Source organism: Carassius gibelio, chromosome B22, assembly GCF_023724105.1.
Source record: "Carassius gibelio isolate Cgi1373 ecotype wild population from Czech Republic chromosome B22, carGib1.2-hapl.c, whole genome shotgun sequence".
Taxonomy (NCBI): domain Eukaryota; kingdom Metazoa; phylum Chordata; class Actinopteri; order Cypriniformes; family Cyprinidae; genus Carassius; species Carassius gibelio.
In genome coordinates, this window is record NC_068417.1 from 43,942,598 (window position 1) to 43,947,597 (window position 5,000).

The window sequence follows — 5,000 nt, forward strand, 5'->3', positions numbered from 1 at the left end:
TCTGGTTAGTACTTTTATAAGAGACTGCCTAGGAATACCAGGTGCTTTAAGCTTTTGGGCTTTCTTTCCTACTTATATAATGTACTGGCGATAAGATTGGCTGGTCTTTAAATAGCCCTCTCTTTGCAGCAGACTTCGCTTACGGCCATACCAACCTGGCTATGCCCGATCTCGTCTGATCTCGGAAGTTAAGCAGGTTTGGGCCTGGTTAGTACTTGGATGGGAGACCGCCTGGGAATACCAGGTGCTGTAAGCTTTTTGGACATTTTTCACTTAGTATATAATAATTTTGCCAAAAAATAGAGTCAATGCCTGATCTCTGAATATTAGCAGGTTTGGGCCTGCTTAGTACATGGATGGGAGACTGCCTGGGAATACCAGGTGCTTTAATCTTTTTGGAAAATTTCACGAATTATATAATAATCTTTCATTAAAAAAAAAAAAAAGAGTCAATGCCCGATCTCTGAATCTTAACAGGTTTAGGTCTGGTTAGTACTTTTATGAGAGACTGCCTAGGAATACCAGGTGCTTTAAGCTTTTGGGCTTTCTTTCCTACTTATATAATGTACTGGCGATAAGATTGGCTGGTCTTTAAATAGCCCTCTCTTTGCAGCAGACTTCGCTTACGGCCATACCAACCTGGCTATGCCCGATCTCGTCTGATCTCGGAAGCTAAGCAGGTTTGGGCCTGGTTAGTACTTGGATGGGAGACCGCCTGGGAATACCAGGTGCTGTAAGCTTTTTGGAAATTTTTCACTTAGTATATAATAATTTTGCCAAAAGATAGAGTCAATGCCGATCTCTGAATAGTAGCAGGTTTGGGCCTGGTTAGTACATGGATGGGAGACTGCCTGGGAATACCAGGTGCTTTAATCTTTTTGGAAAATTTCACGAATTATATAATAATCTTTCATTAAAAAAAAATAAAAAAATAAAATAAAAAATATATATATATATATATATAATACCAGGTGCTTTAAGCTTTTGGGTTTTCATTCCTACTTATATAATGTACTGGCGATAAGATTGGCTTGTCTTTAAATAGCCCTCTCTTTGCAGCAGACTTCGCTTACTTCCATACCAACCTGGCTATGTCCGATCTCGTCTGATCTCGGAAGCTAAGAAGTTTTGGGCCTGGTTAGTACTTGGATGGGAGACCGCCTGGGAATACCAGGTGCTGTAAGCTTTTTGGACATTTTTCACTAAGTATATAATAATTTTGCCAAAAAATAGAGTCAGTGCCTGATCTCTGAATATTAGCAGGTTTGGGCCTGTTTAGTACATGGATGGGAGACTGCCTGGGAATATACTGCCTTGAATTATAATTTTGCATTATTGAGACACTGTTTTCCTAATGAATGTTGTTCAGTGCTTTGACGCAATGTATTTTGTTTAAAGCACTATATAAATAAATGTGATTGATTGATTGATTGAATACCAGGTGCTGTAAGCTTTTTGGACATTTTTCACTTAGTATATAATAATTTTGCCCAAAAAAAGTCAATGCCCGATCTCTGAATATTAGCAGGTTTGCACCTGGTTAGTACATGGATGGGAGACTGCCTGGGAATACCAGGTGCTTTAATCTTTTTGGAAAATTTCACGAATTATATAATAATCTTTCATTAAAAAAAAAAAAGAGTCAATGCCCGATCTCTGAATCTTAACAGGTTTAGGTCTGGTTAGTACTTTTATGAGAGACTGCCTAGGAATACCAGGTGCTTTAAGCTTTTGGGTTTTCTTTCCTACTTATATAATGTACTGGTGATAAGATTGGCTGTTCTTTAAATAGCCCTCTCTTTGCAGCAGACTTCGCTTACGGCCATACCAACCTGGCTATGACCGATCTCGTCTGATCTCGGAAGCTAAGCAGGTTTGGGCCTGGTTAGTACTTGGATGGGAGACCGCCTGGGAATACCAGGTGCTGTAAGCTTTTTGGAAATTTTTCACTTAGTATATAATAATTTTGCCAAAAGATAGAGTCAATGCCGATCTCTGAATATTAGCAGGTTTGGGCCTGGTTAGTACATGGATGGGAGACTGCCTGGGAATACCAGGTGCTGTAAGCTTTTTGGACATTTTTCACTTAGTATACAATAATTTTGCCAAAAAATAGAGTCAATGCCGATCTCTGAATATTTGCAGGTTTGGGCCTGGTTAGTACATGGATGGGAGACTGCCTGGGAATACCAGGTGCTTTAATCTTTTTGGAAAATTTCACGAATTATTTAATAATCTTTCATTAAAAAAAAAAAAAAAAAAAAAAGAGTCAATGCCTGATCTCTGAATCTTAGCAGGTTTAGGTCTGGTTAGTACTTTGATGAGAGACTGCCTAGGAATACCAGGTGCTTTAAGCTTTTGGGCTTTCTTTCCTACTTATATAATGTACTGGCGATAAGAATGGCTGGTCTTTAAATAGCCCTCTCTTTGCAGCAGACTTCGCTTGCGGCCATACCAACCTGGCTATGCCCGATCTCGTCTGATCTCAGAAGCTAAGCAGGTTTGTGCCTGGTTAGTACTTGGATGGCAGACCGCCTGGGAATACCAGGTGCTGTAACCTTTTTGGACATTTTTCACTTAGTATATAATAATTTTGCCAAAAAATAGAGTCAATGCCCGATCTCTGAATATTTGCAGGTTTGGGCCTGGTTAGTACATGGATGGGAGACTGCCTGGGAATACCAGGTGCTTTAATCTTTTTGGAAAATTTCACGAATTATATAATAATCTTTCATTAAAAAAAAAAAAAGAGTCAATGCCCGATCTCTGAATCTTAACAGGTTTAGGTCTGGTTAGTACTTTTATGAGAGACTGCCTAGGAATACCAGGTGCTTTAAGCTTTTGGGTTTTCTTTCCTACTTATATAATGTACTGGCGATAAGATTGGCTGTTCTTTAAATAGCCCTCTCTTTGCAGCAGACTTCGCTTACAGCCATACCAACCTGGCTATGACCGATCTCGTCTGATCTCGGAAGCTAAGCAGGTTTGGGCCTGGTTAGTACTTGGATGGGAGACCGCCTGGGAATACCCGGTGCTGTAAGCTTTTTGGAAATTTTTCACTTAGTATATAATAATTTTGCCAAAAGATAGAGTCAATGCCGATCTCTGAATATTAGCAGGTTTGGGCCTGGTTAGTACATGGATGGGAGACTGCCTGGGAATACCAGGTGATTTAATCTTTATGGAAAATTTCACGAATTATATAATAATCTTTCATTAAAAAAAAAAAAAAGAGTCAATGCCCGATCTCTGAATCTTAACAGGTTTAGGTCTGGTTAGTACTTTTATGAGAGACTGCCTAGGAATACCAGGTGCTTTAAGCTTTTGGGTTTTCATTCCTACTTATATAATGTACTGGCGATAAGATTGGCTGGTCTTTAAATAGCCCTCTCTTTGCAGCAGACTTCGCTTACGGCCATACCATCCTGGCTATGTCCGATCTCGTCTGATCTCGGAAGCTAAGCAGGTTTGGGCCTGGTTAGTACTTGGATGGGAGACCGCCTGGGAATACCAGGTGCTGTAAGCTTTTTGGAAATTTTTCACTTAGTATATAATAATTTTGCCAAAAAATAGAGTCAATGCCGATCTCTGAATATTAGCAGGTTTGGGCCTGGTTAGTACATGGATGGGAGACTGCCTGGGAATACCAGGTGCTGTAAGCTTTTTGGACATTTTTCACTTACTATCTAATAATTTTGCCAAAAAATAGAGTCAATGCCCGATCTCTGAATATTTGCAGGTTTGGGCCTGGTTAGTACATGGATGGGAGACTGCCTCGGAATACCAGGTGCTTTAATCTTTTTGGAAAATTTCACGAATTATATAATAATCTTTCATTAAAAAAAAAAAAAAAAAAAAAAAAAATATATATATATATATATATATATATATATATATATATATATATATATATATATATATAATACCAGGTGCTTTAAGCTTTTTGGTTTTCATTCCTACTTATATAAAGTACTGGCGATAAGATTGGCTGGTCTTTAAATAGCCCTCTCTTTGCAGCAGACTTCGCTTACGGCCATACCATCCTGGCTATGTCCGATCTCGTCTGATCTCGGAAGCTAAGCAGGTTTGGGCCTGGTTAGTACTTGGATGGGAGACCGCCTGGGAATACCAGGTGCTGTAAGCTTTTTGGAAATTTTTCACTTAGTATATAATAATTTTGCCAAAAAAATAGAGTCAATGCCGATCTCTGAATATTAGCAGGTTTGGGCCTGGTTAGTACATGGATGGGAGACTGCCTGGGAATACCAGGTTCTGTAAGCTTTTTGGACATTTTTCACTTAGTATATAATAATTTTGCCAAAAAATAGAGTCAATGCCGATCTCTGAATATTTGCAGGTTTGGGCCTGGTTAGTACATGGATGGGAGACTGCCTGGGAATACCAGGTGCTTTAATCTTTTTGGAAAATTTCACGAATTATATAATAATCTTTCATTAAAAAAAAAAAAAAAAAAAAAAAAAATATATATATATATATATATATAATACCAGGTGCTTTAAGCTTTTTGGTTTTCATTCCTACTTATATAAAGTACTGGCGATAAGATTGGCTGGTCTTTAAATAGCCCTCTCTTTGCAGCAGACTTCGCTTACGGCCATACCATCCTGGCTATGTCCGATCTCGTCTGATCTCGGAAGCTAAGCAGGTTTGGGCCTGGTTAGTACTTGGATGGGAGACCGCCTGGGAATACCAGGTGCTGTAAGCTTTTTGGAAATTTTTCACTTAGTATATAATAATTTTGCCAAAAAAATAGAGTCAATGCCGATCTCTGAATATTAGCAGGTTTGGGCCTGGTTAGTACATGGATGGGAGACTGCCTGGGAATACCAGGTTCTGTAAGCTTTTTGGACATTTTTCACTTAGTATATAATAATTTTGCCAAAAAATAGAGTCAATGCCGATCTCTGAATATTTGCAGGTTTGGGCCTGGTTAGTACATGGATGGGAGACTGCCTGGGAATACCAGGTGCTTTAATCTT

General features: G+C 38.9%; 7 non-coding genes and 2 pseudogenes across 7 annotated transcripts; all 9 read left to right on the forward strand.

Moving 5' to 3' along the window:
- The first annotated feature begins 137 nt into the window (after positions 1-137).
- On the forward strand, positions 138-256 carry LOC128007931 (5S ribosomal RNA). The gene has a single exon (XR_008179674.1). It is a non-coding gene; the product is annotated as a 5S ribosomal RNA (ribosomal RNA).
- Positions 257-621: 365 nt separating this feature from the next.
- Positions 622-740, forward strand: LOC127997581 (5S ribosomal RNA). The gene has a single exon (XR_008170447.1). It is a non-coding gene; the product is annotated as a 5S ribosomal RNA (ribosomal RNA).
- A 327-nt stretch (positions 741-1,067) lies between these two features.
- On the forward strand, positions 1,068-1,186 carry LOC128006746 (uncharacterized; annotated as a pseudogene).
- Positions 1,187-1,814: 628 nt separating this feature from the next.
- Positions 1,815-1,933, forward strand: LOC127998639 (5S ribosomal RNA). The gene has a single exon (XR_008171472.1). It is a non-coding gene; the product is annotated as a 5S ribosomal RNA (ribosomal RNA).
- A 508-nt stretch (positions 1,934-2,441) lies between these two features.
- On the forward strand, positions 2,442-2,560 carry LOC128006785 (uncharacterized; annotated as a pseudogene).
- A 364-nt stretch (positions 2,561-2,924) lies between these two features.
- LOC128000480 (5S ribosomal RNA) lies at positions 2,925-3,043 on the forward strand. Its single transcript, XR_008173262.1, has one exon. It is a non-coding gene; the product is annotated as a 5S ribosomal RNA (ribosomal RNA).
- A 364-nt stretch (positions 3,044-3,407) lies between these two features.
- Positions 3,408-3,526, forward strand: LOC128001487 (5S ribosomal RNA). The gene has a single exon (XR_008174255.1). It is a non-coding gene; the product is annotated as a 5S ribosomal RNA (ribosomal RNA).
- Positions 3,527-4,025: 499 nt separating this feature from the next.
- LOC128001488 (5S ribosomal RNA) lies at positions 4,026-4,144 on the forward strand. The gene has a single exon (XR_008174256.1). It is a non-coding gene; the product is annotated as a 5S ribosomal RNA (ribosomal RNA).
- Positions 4,145-4,607: 463 nt separating this feature from the next.
- LOC128001489 (5S ribosomal RNA) lies at positions 4,608-4,726 on the forward strand. The gene has a single exon (XR_008174257.1). It is a non-coding gene; the product is annotated as a 5S ribosomal RNA (ribosomal RNA).
- Positions 4,727-5,000: the final 274 nt, after the last annotated feature.